The sequence below is a fragment of the Petromyzon marinus genome, chromosome 58, assembly GCF_048934315.1.
Source record: "Petromyzon marinus isolate PM22_M1 ecotype Great Lakes invasive population chromosome 58, UKy_Petmar_22M1.pri1.0, whole genome shotgun sequence".
NCBI lineage: Eukaryota > Metazoa > Chordata > Hyperoartia > Petromyzontiformes > Petromyzontidae > Petromyzon > Petromyzon marinus.
The window spans coordinates 8,512,781-8,528,481 of NC_133724.1; the positions used below are offsets into that span (position 1 = coordinate 8,512,781).

At 46.2% G+C, this 15,701-nt stretch overlaps 1 long non-coding RNA gene across 1 annotated transcript; it reads right to left on the reverse strand.

The window, feature by feature from the left end:
* Positions 1–370: 370 nt before the first annotated feature.
* On the reverse strand, positions 371–6,975 carry LOC142905718 (uncharacterized). Its single transcript, XR_012929735.1, has 3 exons — positions 6,675–6,975; positions 6,031–6,135; positions 371–522 (listed from the first exon to the last, which is right to left on the reverse strand). It is a non-coding gene; the product is annotated as an uncharacterized LOC142905718 (long non-coding RNA).
* Between the last annotated feature and the right edge of the window lie 8,726 nt (positions 6,976–15,701).

Genomic DNA, 15,701 nt, shown 5'->3' on the forward strand with positions numbered 1-15,701 from the left:
ACCACCACCGCCACTGCCACCATCACGGTCGTCGCCACCGCTGACCTGGGACTGGTCTCGCTTTGCGACAGGGAGAGCGACAGAACCTCTGCAGCCGCTGTGCAACGGTAAGCCGCTCTGCGTGTGTGTCCTGTGTTTATATTATTACTTCTTATCACTTTCATTAATTACCAAGGAAAGCCCTACTGTGTCTTAAGATTTGTGAATGTTGGGAAGCGAGGTGAAAATGCAACGGGGATATTTCACACACGGATGATCGGGAGTTGTGACCTTGTAGAGTAATAACGAACGAACGATATACGGGATATGAAATGGTGTCGTGTCTGTCCCTTCGCAGGTCAACTCCTGCGCAGCCCTCACTCACCCTGGCCTCTGCAGAGAAGACGGAGATTGCGGAGGAGAGCATGGATGAGAAGACAGAGTTGGTGGTGCAGGAGACGAGAGAGCAGAAGAAGAAGAAGCGGTCGCGACTTGCTCGTGTGGGACGAGCAATCTGCTTTTTCTTCCACCGCCGGCTGCTTTCTGGTGGAGTGTCCACCGCAGAGTAGCCATGACGACGCAAGGGGTGGTGATGATAGATGTGCATTAGTATCATCACCACCACTATGACCACATACACACACACACTTCACCCTCTTCCCATCCCAAGATATACATACACACAACACACACATACACACCGCATGCCCACATACACACCACACGCCCACATACACAACACACACACGTACTACACACACATGGGCTGCTAGGCCTTGCCATGGCTGGTCATCCGGGTTTCACAACCCAGCCAACCCAGCCTCGCTTGCCAGAGGAACTCACCAATGTCCAGAACTTTCAAGGATCTGTGAGTTCCTGGAACTGTAATCCGGCCTGGTTAATCCCAGGATGGATCAAAGGCAGGACACCCTGAACGTTGCAAAATGGCGCAGACGATCCTTGGGAGCAGCCAGCGCCAAACCAGCAGTGGCACAATGCTCATCAGCGGACGCAAGCGATGGACCAGGGGACAATTGCAGCCAAGACACTAGACCCCACACACACCATACATTATGATTGACATTGCAATATACCTTGTAAAATTAACTTGTAAATATACATTAAACGATGTTGCCTCGTTTGCTGGTGCGGCCTGAGTTCAATGTGTCTTGGCTTGTGTGAAGTGTCTTGGAGAAAACAGAGGTTGTGGAGGAGAGCATGGAGGAGAGAACGGAGTTGGTGGAGGAAGGGGAGGCTGAAGGGAAGGAGGATTTTTTTAGATAAATAGCGGGGTTATTAAAATTTGCGGTGTAGTTTTTGTGACAAGAACAGGCGGGAGCGGTTAAGGAGGGGTAGTGATAGGAGTTGGGGTAGTGATAGGGGTTGGGGTAGTGATAGAAGTTGGGGTAGTGATAGGGGTAAGGGTGGTGATACGAGTGGTTATAGGAGTTGGGGTAGTGATAGGGGTTGGGGTACGCCTGGTCGTAGCTGGTGCGCCGGAGTAGCAACAGTATGATGGGCTCGGGAGAACTGTAAAAGTTTAACACGAAGGCATTCTCGTGTTAAATATGAACTAAGACTCTCACCCCCGCGTAGACTGCTTCAACTCATGCATCGACTCCCATCACTCAGCAAAGCCACACCATTGTTCACGACACCACGCGCAACCATCACCACGCGCACGCGAACTGCCTGAGGATGACAACTGCACGGCATTCACCACCATGATGGGGATTTTTGGGTCGTGCTGGCCAACACCCCCCCTCCTTCCCCCCCCGTGTGCCATGCCAGCCTCCATATAGGTGCTGCTCACTAATAGCACTTGTCCCGAGTCTGTAAGGGCTATACGGGGCATCTTTGTGTGTATGTGTGCATCAATATCCCCCAATCTCATCCCGCTCGTTCCATCGGTCTCACGTAACCAGACGGGAGCGTCATTTTGGAATGCGATATGATTACGCTGGGTTACCCAGGAATCCCTCACGGAGCTGAGACTCCGGACCATCTCCGTGCCCTTCAGCTTTTTTCTCTGTGCTTCGTCAGTGTCCACATTTCTGATTTGATTCACGTTATGCAGATCTCAAAATGTAAAAAAATATAGTAATTTCTTTTTTCATCTTGCAGGAATCAATTCGTTTCCCAACGATGGGAAGGCAGTACTACAGTTCATCAATATATCAAAAAATATCCGTCAAACCTTTGGCAATTAAAATATTTATTACAGCTGCATTAAGCTTAACATGTGTAATTAAACCTCCAATCATTGTAATACGAAGACAAATATCCCCTGTAGAGCCTTAACTGACAGTTGCGGCAAGTGCTGTTCGCAAGCGCCTATGATGGCCCGCACAGCACACGAGATGGGTGGCAAGCACCACGCCCGACCACATTTGTCTCCCCAATGGCGATGTTTACACACTGCACCAGGTACTCATTTGAGGCTGAGTTGACCTAGAGAGAGGCCCAGCATCAGTTCAGATAATCATCACTGCTGTTGGCTGTGAGCGGGTATCTAACTCGGGTCGCCGGGTTCATAGACTTGAGTTAACTAATGCACCACCGCTCCCCGATACCTTGTAATAACGCACATTATAACACACCTCAACTGAATTATAAGACGCATCCAATGCAAGTTATACAAATATTCTTACACAACTACAGCCACCATTCACGACTATGTGGCAGTGAGATCACCGCAGTGCTTGTGCCAGGCGAAACATCCTACTGTCGGGCCGTAGCGCTTGGGAAATTGTTGGCAGTGCTTCTGCCTGCCCTTCCAGCGTGTCTGTGCTTTCCAGCAATTCTGAATCATTCTCTCTACTCTCTGTGAAATTTAAACAAAAGGCATTACACGCAATAAACGTTTCAATTTCATGAATAGTTAAACTACCATTTTAAAGCACAGGGGAAGAAACGTGAGTTATAATTAGAACGATACGGTGGGCACTTTTGCAGAGTGCAAGGGCTGTTTTGGAATACTTGAAATTCATCCCAAGTGAAAATTATACTAATTTGGCAAATAATGAAAATTACACGGGAAGGTAAAGTGCCCTGGTGCATCTGGAAATCTGGCGAAATCCTCAAAACTAGAGCCCGACATATACATCTGTCGATATTTGGCTTTCTTTTTTAAGCGTCATTTTTAAGCATTTTATGCCACCAATGTGCCCCGATGTTCGTTCGCTTCTCAATCCGCTTGTTTTGGTGAGAGTCGCGGCGGCAGCATGTTGAGTAGGGCGGTCCAGACTCCTTTTCCCTGGTGATAGACTCCAGCACTACATTACTCTACACTACTACACTATACACAAGACACTTTTATACACAGACTCTAGCTCTTCCTGGAGATTTTCCAGGCATTCCCAGGCCAGCCGAGCGACATTGTCCCACCAGCTTGTCCTGGGCAGCCCTGGGGTCTTTGCCAAGTGGGACATGCTGCCCGGGAGAGATCCAAGGAGAGTCTACCGGGACTCCGATGTTTGATACGTTAAAAAATTAATGAAAAAAATGAATTATTTTTCCTGTAAATGAGAGTATGTGATGATCATTTTCTCTTGGCCATTTTTCTCTAGTTATTTATCAATTCATCTTTTAGTTTTATGATTTGCGAAGTGGTGCTTTTGTTTTTGTATCGTCTGCGTAAAGGATCACCTAATTTGATGTTGCAGCGTTGGGGGATGGCAATTGCGTAAAATGAAAATATTATTTGCTAAAGGATCCGGTAGAGGAAGTTCTAATACAATAGTGATGTGGAGAAGTTGACGCGTGCACATTCATTGCTAGCACATTCGGGATACTAACAATGCTGTAGGAGTGACCCCATCATGACCTCACCAACTCTTCCACACGACATCAGTCTCTGTACGTAGCCTATTCCATTTCACAACAGTAGTCGAGAACTGAACTCTGATGTCTCAGCACTGCCAGACTCTGCCAAAATAGGTTAAGTTCAATTTGCAAGTACTGTATTGTTTTCCTGCATATTTTTTACGTTGAATCTATAGCAAAAATTGATGTGTATTTGAATGTGTGCATTCTCAGTGCCAGCAGCACTAAGAACCTGGGTTCTAGCCCTGGGTCTGGCAGTATCTATTCTAGATTTGAAGCTTTCGTGACTGCAAGGATCCATACTCTTTGGTTCTATTCGGTAAAGTCACGTAGGTAATATAAGGTCTGAGGGTGGAAGTCTGGATGGCGTCCGATTCAAATTTCTCCATGAAAACATTGGCTATCACTGATACCAAGGTTCTTTGCAAACCCACGGGTTTTTATCACAGATTTGTTCACGAGGCAATTCAGATCTACAAACACAGACACAATTTCACCCGAGAAGATGGTTTCAAATTAAGCAACCATTGGAAAGATGTTCTAAATCGAACCAAACATTAAACTAATTTTCAATGGTATAGTATATTTTTTCAAGTAGTGGTACCCCAAACTTTCGCAGCACATGCGGGTGCATATGCACCCACATGTTCACCCCCTCTACACTTTTCATCATTTCTAGATTTAAAGCTTTCGTGACTGCAAGGATCCATACTGTTTAGTTCTATTCGGTAAAGTCACGTAAAAAACAACAAAAAATAAAAAAATTCATGACGTTTCGGCCACAACACAAGTGGCCTTCATCAGGTGAAGGGACCAGACTGTCTAGAGGACAGCTGGAGTGAACACACTCCAGCTTGGCTGTGTTCACTCCAGCGCTATCCTCTAGACAGTCTAGTCCCTTCACCTGATGAAGGCCGCTTGTGCTGTGGCCGAAACGTCGTGATTTTTGTTGTTTTATTTTTTACCTATGTGACTTTACCGAATAGAACCAAAGTGTCTGGGTGTCTCTCTCAGGTTCATAATGGCTGAGTCAGAGATACTGAGCCAACACTGCTGAGATCCTGGGTTCAAGCTCTGGGTCTGGGTGTCTCTCTCAGGTTCATAATGGCTGGGTCAGAGACACAGAAGCAACACTGCTGAGATCCTGGGTTCAAGCCCTGGGTCTGGCTGTGTCTCTCAGGTTCATAATGTATGGGTCAGAAACACTGAGCCAACACTGCTGAGATCCTGGGTTCAATCTCTGGGTCTGGGTGTCTCCCTCAGGTTCATAATGGCTGGTTCAGAGACACTGAGCCAACACTGCTGACATCCTGGGTTCAAGCCCTGGGTCTGGATGTCTATCTCATGTTCATAATGGCTGGGTCAGAGAAACTGAGGCAACACTTCTGAGATCCTAGATTCAAACCCTAGGTGTGGGTGTCTCTTTCAGGTTCATAATGGCTTGGTCAGAGACACTGAGCCAACACTTCTGAGATCCTAGATTCAAACCCTGGGTCTGGTTGTCTCTTTCAGGTTCATAATGGCTTGGTCAGAGACACTGAGCCAACACTGCTGAGATCATGGGTTCAAGTCCTGGGTCTGGGTGTCTCTCTCAGGTTCATAATGGCTAGGTCAGACACTAAGCCAACACTGCTGAGAGCCTGGGTTCAAGCCCTGGGTCTGGATGTCTCTCTCAGGTTCGTAATGGCTGGGTCAGAGACATTGAGCCAACACTGCTGAGATCCTGGCTTCAAGTCCTGGGTCTGGGTGTCTCTCTCAGGTTCATAATGGCAGGTTAGAGGCCATAATGGCGTTTGAGAGGTATGTCTGAGAACAGAGCTGTAGAGCTCAATGGGCTTTACACGAGTTATACACTTACGGCTTGTATAGCAATAGGTTCAAAGTATTCTTGTTATCTAACGCAAGGAACGGACAAGATCACAGCTGACGACCTTCAAAACAAAATCTATTACTGGTGTTACACGCTGAGAACAACCTTAATATGGCAGTGGGATGAAGGGGCCTCCAAGAATAAACACCTGGATCGAGACCAACAGCATCACACCTCCTGGCTCAAACATTCCTCCTCGCAGACACTGGCGGTGCGATCATCAGCCGAGTCAGAACATCGCCAGGAGGCCGTTGCGTCCATCTCCCTCGCCAATGTAAAGTTAAAAACGCGGGCCACAGCAGTGCGACTGTGGTCAATGCAACCCAGACTATGTACAGTGAGTGCAGTGTACTCACTGTAAGTCTGCGCTCCGTCAACGGAGGAACAGCAAAACGACACGAACTCTGTCTGCTGAAAGTCTCCCGTCGCGAGGAGCAGACGTTGACGTCGGCATTTAGTTCCTGAACATATTGCCAGACACAAGAATGGAACGGACTGCGTGAGGCTATTGGTCTAAATGCGTCTCCGTGCAAGTGTAGGGCTGTCCACACAAGTCGATGGGTCTCTAGGCGAGTCTGGGGATATCTCTGTGAGTCTGAGCATCCAGTAAATAATCTGGGTCAGCATGTGGGTCTCTATGAGTCTATGGGTTTCTAAATAGGTACAGTAATTAGTATCAGCGCAGAGACCATCAAATTGCCACACGTGAGAACCCGGATTAATCACGGTTGCGCAGTTTGATTCCCGCATTGGAACCTGGGATCTAAGCGAAGTTAAACACAACACAGGCCTGCAAAGTGAGGGACATTAAGTCGATCAGTTGGGGACTGCGGGTCTCTATGCGAGTCGAGGAGTCTCTACGTAGGTCAAATAACTTGTGGCCGAGTGAACGCAGTGGGTGAATGAGAAAGGCAATTGAAGGGCCGACTCAGGCACTGCATTGCAAGTCCACTCTGCCAACACGCGTTGTGCGGTGGGTAAAGTGTCGGGACTCTCTCACCTTTACCCAAGGATGTACTTGCCGACGTGGAAGAGTAGGCCAAAAGCAATAAATACACCTCCAGAAGCGCTTCTCCAGAGCTTGCTCTCGTCGTACCCGTCCTCCAGCAGCGGCGAGAGCGAGCACTTGCAGGGCTGCACCTTCACCCCTCTAGTGACGAAGTATTTTGTACACATCCCGTCAGCCACGCGGCCTGAGTCGACCCAGAGCTAGGGGCCCAGGACCGTCACCAATGACGGCCACGACACCCGGAAGAGGAACGTGGGCTGCCATGACGTCACTCACCCACGTGGCCGCGCGGCGCCGGAAGTTGTAAAAAGGGGCGGGGATCTCCGTCTTGACGTCACCGTGACGTAATATCCCACGACATCCGGTCTCGGACCACGTGCCCTCAATGTTCGAGAGACACGTGGAGGAGACGGACGCAGAAGACAGCAGCTGAAGCCACTCCGAGCGAATACTCGAACAGGTGAGAGTGGAAGAGGTGTGGGGAAAGAGCAGCAGAGTGGGAACGAATCAGAGTGAGACTTGGTTACACTCGGCAGCTTCATGTGTTAAGGATGTGATTTTGTGTTCATGATGCAAGTCCGTGTTGATGATGTGAGTCCGTTTTGTTGATATGAGTTTGTGTTGATGATGTGGGTCTGATGATTTGGGTCCATGTTAATTTGTGTATATAAATAACGGAACAGTTAGACTTCTCCACAAATATGTATGTCGCCTGATGAAACTTGTGGTAATTATGGGCCTTCCATAAATGACGTCACGCACCTTGGGGAGGGGGGGGGTCAGACATTTGTGACGATGTGTAACGAGGCGGGAGGGGGTTTGAGAAATGTGACGCCACATTAAAATGCGCTACTTTAAATATAGGCAACACATTCTACTTAATTAAATAGACTTTTTAATACATGTTTTCTCCTACAACATCAGTGCACTACAATGGCAGTTTAAAGCGATTTGAAGCATGTTTATATATATTTTTTGGGGGGGGCAGAGCTTTGTGACGTCATATTTGAGGGGGGGTCTGACTTTTTGTGATGCCGTTTGACGAGGGATGGGGGGGGGGGGTCAAAAATCGTCCAAAATCGCATGACGTCATTTATGGACGGCCCCTTAGTGGCTAAACGTCGTGCTCAAATTGTAAATGTTGTGGCTTGGCTCTGCAACGTACCGGTGTTCTGTAATAGTGATGAATTGGCATGTTCTGTTTAAGTGACAACCCTTACTAGTTGGCTGTGTCTGGTGGTGGCGGGTTTTAACGACACATTTATATATTTAACTCCAAAAACCCTCTATTATGGATGATATTAGTCGTGAAAGCCTACGTGTTAAACTGTGTTTGTGTTGATGATGTTGGTCCGTGTTGATTATGTGAGTCCGTGTCGATGATGTGGGTTCGTGTTGATGATGGATGTCCGTTTTGACGATGTGGGTTTGTGTTGGAGGTGTGGTTAAGTCAGGGGATGGGGGAGCATAGAAGTGCAGTACAATGATGGATTTTGCTGCTCTGTCTCACCCCATACTCACCCCTCTCAACCTCTCGTGATAGCTATCCCTGTGGGTCACAAGGTGGCTCAGAACTTGGTCTGCAAGTGGCCATTAGTCTGCCAGTAGAGGGTGATGTGCAATCCCAAATGAGTAATTATATAAATGTTCAGGATTTCACGATATAGAGATGTGAATTGTATTGTGACAAATGAGCCTAGACTGTGTACGACCCTAGACTCGTCTCCGCTTTCCTCACAGAAATCCAGAAGGTGTGAGACACAAACACTCTACGAAACTTGCTCTGCACGTCGCCAACATGGAGGTACGGCTCCTCAACTCGCGTGGTGATGTATGGGCGAATATGTGATTCACGTGCCTGTGTTCACTACTCTCTCTCCGTGTACCTACTCCTCACAAATTCTGCCTGGCTGTGTGTCTACCTGCCTGTGTCTAGGTATCAAACAGTGTCTGACTGAGATCCTGTCTGTGTACCTGAATGTCTATTTTAACCAGAACATCTGCAGCATTTGTATCTCTCCACTGCTGAATGAAGGCCTCCCCAAGCCGATGACACCTCTAAATATTCTTTGATGTAATATTCCTTTCAGCTCCTGCTAGCTGAGATGATTTTATCGCTCCTTCTCCAGTTGGACGATCTCTCGGAAGTGCTCCATTACTTGGCTGTCACTGTTATTTTCCTTGACCATTGGTCAACATCGCTTATTGCCACAATGTGTCCTTTTTATTAAGAGTTTGACTGTTGTCATTAACCTGCGTATATTCTCTATTCCATGTGTTCCTCTTCCATAAAAAATCTGCAAATTAATACATTGGGATTACACCCAGTAACATTATGCACTGCTAACAAAACATGCCAGGACCCTCCTGAATTTGGAAGCGAAGATTTCAGAAATGCTGGCTCAGTGCTCAATAACTGCACTTGCTCCAACAGTTTGTTAAACGCTATATTGTGGACATTTGTTTTTGTGTGTGTAGTCAAGCCAATCGAGAAAGATACAGAGGAAAGACGTGAGATGGAGTGCACTCTCAGACTCACAAGACGGAGCCACCATCCAGTGCAAAACCCCGCATGGTAATAACAATTATGGGGAACATCATATCAGCCATGTTGCATTGGTGATGTCACATCGGCCATGCTACATCGTGGAGTGCGGATGTGACGGCGGCAATGTTTCATGGAAGATGTCCTAGTTGCCATATTCTAGAGGTGACTTTAAGTGAGCCATATGGCATGGGTGACATCGTGCTGGTTTTCTTGTACGGGTGATGTCAAGTTGTCCATTTTTTACATGGAGGACATTGCGTCAGCCATGTTGGTTGGGGGATGTGAAGGCAGCCATATTGCATGGGTGCTTAATTTTGCTTTCAGCTGATTGGCAGCTGATTGGCCTGTGTAGTGGAAGTGTTGCTGTAATACCTAGCAACCGTGCTTATAAAAGTGAGAGTTACCATTTAAATACAACTCATATTTACGTAAGTCTGTTTTCTCCTTCGTTGTCAACCAGACTTATGACAAAATGATTAATTTATTTCCTATGTCCCAATGTGCTTTCACACGGCATCTAAAGTTTGGACAGCAAGGTGTTACAGTGGTAACACAGCAAGAAGGCGTGGGTTTGATTCCTGACTCGGATGTCACTGCATGTTGAGTTTATGTTCTCGACCTGTTCCGCACGAGATTCCTTCAGGGACTCCAGTTTCCTCACGTAAAAAAACAAACTGTTACTGTCATTGGCCAAACTTTAAAGACTTAACAATTACCAGCAGCTATTCAGTTCTGATTACACCATCAGCCCCTATTGTAATAACTCGGCAAGAACAAGGCTGTCCGTGGAAAACCTACTTCCGTTCCTCCCTTAAATAAAAGCCATCTCTTCTCCCTTGCCCATCCTACTGCTACTCTCTGACTCTGTCCCTCAGCTGCGATCAAGCCTACCTCAACCCATATCACTACCTCGACCCCTATCATCACTTCTATCACTACCTCTACTGCTGCTCCCTAACCCCCAACCCTCATTCAAGACCAGGCCTACCCTCACCCCTCCTTAACCTCTCATGCCTGTTCTGCTGTCACCATACCTACACCACCACTTTTAATAACCCTGCTTTTTGTCTCAACTATTATCATCTTATGCACAATGTTGTAATTGGTGTAATGCACATTGGAATAAGGCGCGATATGAATCTAAGATAAGAAACAAGCATAGTAATAATAATGTATTAATTATTGTTTTTGTTGCCATTTCTGCAGAAATTTTGCAGCTCTACGGCAGCTACCTGAAATAAAGTGAGCGAACAGAGCTCTTAGCCATGCAGGAGATATGGTACTTTGGGCTCCAAAATCAAGCTCGGGGCTTCTACAATAATGGTTACGATGATGAAGACAACAATTATATTCCGGTAAGGCACTCCACAAAATACCCGCCTTGGAGGCGATGCCATGGCTCGGTGGTAGTGGGCTTGCTGCTCGTTGCAAAAGTCTGTGGAATAAATACGGCAGGTCACCCTGGTTATTACTTCGGGTGTCATCATCATCATAAACATCGTCATCACATTCAGCATAATCAACTGCACACGGTATCATTATCGCGTTATCAGGTACACCATCATCAACGACAATGTCCTCACACCACGGTGTTGTCACACACTCGTTGTAACTGGTATTGGCCAAATATATCAATGCTGAAAAATTACCTGCATATATGCAGTTGGTATTTGATGTCAATATATTTACTCTGGAAATACACTTTGATTCTGATAGCAACATTGCCATTAAATTTTCAGGACGGTTCTGACAATTTATTGCAGTATTTAGCGAGGTTGCTGTGTGTAAAACCGAATGATCAATTTGCAGGTACGTTTTCAGCATGGTTGGTCATCACCGGTTACATTGTAAGTGTTTATTACCAATGGGCAGATTTCAAAGAACCAGCATGTAAGCCATGCAGAACAAGGGGAAAGCATACAAACTCTACACACTCACAATTTTCTAAAGAGGGGTAGAAAATAACTCCACGCAAAAAGAGACTGAGCTGCACATTTAACCCAGGCCCTTCGTGCTGTGTGCCAAAAGTGTGTTGAAAATGGTTATCTAGCATGGCAAATGAGCACATCAAGTCTTGTCTTCACCCTTCACTAGAATTGACAAAGCTCGGCTACTTCAGTAACTCGTGCTCCTTGTCACTGCATGGATTAAGTCTCTCTATGCGTTGTCTAACGAGCACTGATTGAATGAGCCTCAATTGAATCGGCACTTAACCACTGTGTGATTGTTGCGCAGGTTAAACACGAGCACCTCAACTTTCGGTATGAGGTGCTGAAGATCATTGGGATGGGCGGTCAAGGCATAGTGATCAAGTGTCTTGACCACAAGACAAACACCCTGGTGGCGGTGAAAATCCTGAGCATTCCACTGAGGTAAGACTCCACACTGGCCCATGCCATAATCAGGCTGATGTTATTAACGTGACTAAAAGGGAAGGCAGGGTGGCACAGTGGTAACATTTGTGCCGCACAGCATGAATGGCCCGAGTGCCTTTCTGAGTTTATATCTCCATGTTTCGCATCGGTTTACTCCAGATTTTCCAGTTTCCTCTCGAAGAAAAAAAACCCATACAATTTAAGCAGGCTTACCTAAACATCCCAATGCTGAAAATTACAACCGAATTTAAAGTAACATAGGCCCCTACCCTGAAACTACTGCAGGCTGTGTCTGTGAATCATAGCACCTCTCTTTGCGATAGCCTTGAATTTTGAGAGCCATATTCATAGTCGCGACCCAATCTTTTATCATGAATATTCATTGGCGGATTCATCTTAACATACAAAGGATCTCAGAGCTTGGGAAATTGTAAGCGCCAGCTTACTGCTTGGCTGCCTTCCCACTTGTATGTGGATGCTTACGCATCTGAATAGGTCTCTGTCTTTGAGAGTGTACATGGTATATAAGTCTACATTATTATCAATAATATTTAATTGTGGACTATGTATTTGCAGCGCCAATGATGACAATCTCCAGAGGAGGGAGATACACATTGGGATCCAAGTTCAGGCGGGGGACACCGACGACTGCAACATCATCAAGATGTTAGATTGGTTTCAGTTCAGAAAACACTACACCATCGTCTTGGAGCTGTTGAGGTATGTACCACGTGTCAGGTAGCATCGTTGCGTTGACGTGCTCTTGCGACAATGTGTCGTTTTAAGACTAAACTGGGACACATGTCGAGCTGGAAGCCATTTTCGTTTCTCTGCTAGCCCTGCTCACTTTTACATAGCCATATCCTCTCAATCAGTTGGTAAAATAAAACGTGTATCGTTTCTAATAAATACCCAACGTGACTGTCCTTGGCTAATCACCCCAATGGCTGAATTTTACCGACACGTTACTAAATTGGGATAATGCATAGCAGCAACATCGCCCCCTCTACTGTCAAAACTTGGCAGGACCCTCCTGAAAAAGAGGCGTGAGGATGTCCTGTTTAAAGCATAATAATCTATTGTTATTATATGAATCAGAACATCACCGAATGGCACCGACTTTGTATTGTTGCCTCTTTCACAGCGGAACCCTGGATGACCTGATTCGTCGCCAGAATGCCGAGCCCCTTCAGATGGAGGAGGTGAAAATATTTACAAAGGGGATCCTCAAGTGCCTGTCTCACCTCCACGCGAAGAAAATTATTCACGGTGACCTCAAGCCTGTGAGTGGACACAGTGTTTGGCGGAACCTCACTGTAAACCTGGAGAAAGCCCCAGCCACATTGATCAAAGGGTTTTAATGTATTAGCTATGTTCATTTGTCTGGGATGGGCGGTGGGGGAATCATGGTAACTCTGATAAAGATGATCGAATGTGAAGCAGATTTTGGCCAAAGTTGTGTGTTGCTATTACTGACTTGGCTGAGAAAGAAACAATTGGCGGACACAAACCAGGAGAAGAAATAACTCCAGTAATTCTCTGATTTATGTCTTCCCCTTTTACATTGATTGGATATTCGTCATTACACCTTTTTGGAACGCATCCCCGAAGGAACCTGGGGTATTACTCAATTTGCAAATATACAAATTAATTTTAGAATCAGAAGTTTATTTTCCAAATTAAGCCCATTGAGCTATTAAGCTCCTTTTTAGGGCGACTCATCAGCCTCCATCCTACTAAATACATTATTTCCAAGACAAACGCGTGATGGAAAGTGTTACCCAATCCAAGCGTGTACATGATTTTCCCCAACTTGTTAACATGGACGAGCAGCTTTTAGCTACTTTAGGGTCTCTTTTTACAAGCAATAATCGACTTACATCGCATCTCATCTAACATTTGAAAGGGCACCCCCAGTGGCAGCTGTCGGTAAACATATCCTGTCGTTGCAACTAACCTTTATGACAGAGTCACCAAGTCTAACTCACCTTTCGTAGATATTTTGCAATTTTGGTATATGATCACTGGACTGCTGGATGAATGCTGTTACACCCTCTGTGAATGCCTTCTTTTGTTCTTCATCTAGGAAAACATATTGGTCAAGGACCGCGTGGCAGGGACCATGAAGGTCACAGACTTTGGACACAGCTTCGTTGAGGGCTGTCAAAGTGAGTGCCCTTACCTGAGATTGCTAGTAGCGGTTACCACACTGCGCTATGAACTTAGCGACCCAGGTTCCATTCCCGCTAACAACCACCTATACCAGTGACGATTATCTGAACTCCTCCTGGGCCTGAGTGGCGACTTGCCATCAACTGCCAAGTAGTCTCAAAGTGCACCTTGCCTGACACTGCCCTGTGTCGTATTTCACGAAACTGATCTCAACGCCGCTGGTAACAGTCATTGCCAAGTCCAACCGGCTCGACATCCTCCAATTCCACATGAGCACATCTCTACTGTGACATGGCCCAGCAGTGACATGGCCCAGCAGTGACACCACAGCCGCCACGACCACCAACTCAGCATCAAATGAATACCTGCAGCAAAGTGTAAACAGCACCTTCTGAGAAAGGCGGTAGTGCGTGGTGGTAGCCACCCATCCTGTGTACCGTGCCGGCCTTCATAAGTACTCGCTAACACCACTTGTCCCAACAGTCTGTTAAAGGCTATACGGGGACTGTTTGTCTTTGTAAACCCCCGTGTCTGTGTTTGCGCACACGTATGTACATGTGACCGTGTGTGGGTAATGACGTGTCAGTTGATGCTTTTAAAGGTTAAATGGGGATCGTTGTCTTTGTGATTTTCAGCCTCCGTGTCCTTCGGTACCCTCATGTTCATGGCCCCGGAGGGGCACCTGGGTTACTCGTCCACCTGCTCAGCGGACATGTGGGCTCTGGGTTGCACCGTGGCGGAGATGGCAACCGGAACAGCCATCTTCGACCCCATGAACTTTGATGACCAGTTAGTGTGCTGCATGGAGGTACTGCCCACACAGCACTTCACTCGTGAATGATAATAGATTCTTGGTCATGTAATGATTTGGGAATATTTTTTACCTCCATTTTCTGACACAGCCAAACATAATAAATTGTCGTGCACGCACAAACTTAAACAGCTCCTTGCTGTTTAGGCTCACCACCAGTAATTTGAAGAACAATTCTTCCAATCAAGTTTAGAAATTAATTAGGTTTTACTTGAAGCTACATCCAGCACACTTGCAAGACCATAACTCGTGCATACAATGGCCGACTCCTTTCAAGTAGCGTCATGGGATCATTACATCCACTGCGAATAAAGCAGATGGCACGTCGTTGTTTACGGTTTGTACACATCGCAAGTAAAAACTGGGTGGCTGGATTTGAACCAGGAGGCAAACGTGCTACTTCTGGGCCAAGGCATTACCACTGCCCTGCACCTGTGGGAGAACCGTGGGGAGTAGTAGCGTAGTGGTTAGTGAACTGTGCTACCAACCTCGTGACCCGAATTTGATTCCCGCTTACCACCAAGAGTGTTGACGAATCCCTGAAATGGACATAGGCCAACAGCGTTAAATAATCATGTGGCGTTAATAAAGTATTAAAGCTTTCGTGACTGCATAAAATTACTCATTGGTTTTTTCGGTAAAGTAACGTATGTAGAAATACGTAACGTATGTAGAAATACGTGACTTTACCGAAAAAACCAATGAGTAATCATGTGGTGTGTCAAGTACCTATTGCTATGGGGCCCATCTTCTAGTGTGTCGCATTGGCCTTAATAGGTGCTTATTAAAGCACTTGCCACAACAGTCAGTTACATTTATATGCGGCATATTTGTTTTTTGTGTGAACCGTGCGTAGGTCCTGGGGCTGCCTCCGGACGACTTGGTGAAAGCTGCTCCTAGAAGAAACAAATACTTTAGTAAGTTGAAGGGACAGGCTGACTGGATTACGTTTGAGGGGGTGCCCCAGAACTGTTATATTTTAGGGGGGCTATGTTTGCACATGGTTCGTAATAGATTTTCTGGCAAAACCACGTAATGATATGACCATTTAGGTCCTTAAGATCCTTCGACACCCGACATAGGCAAACAAATGAAAGTTGAATGTGTAAAGT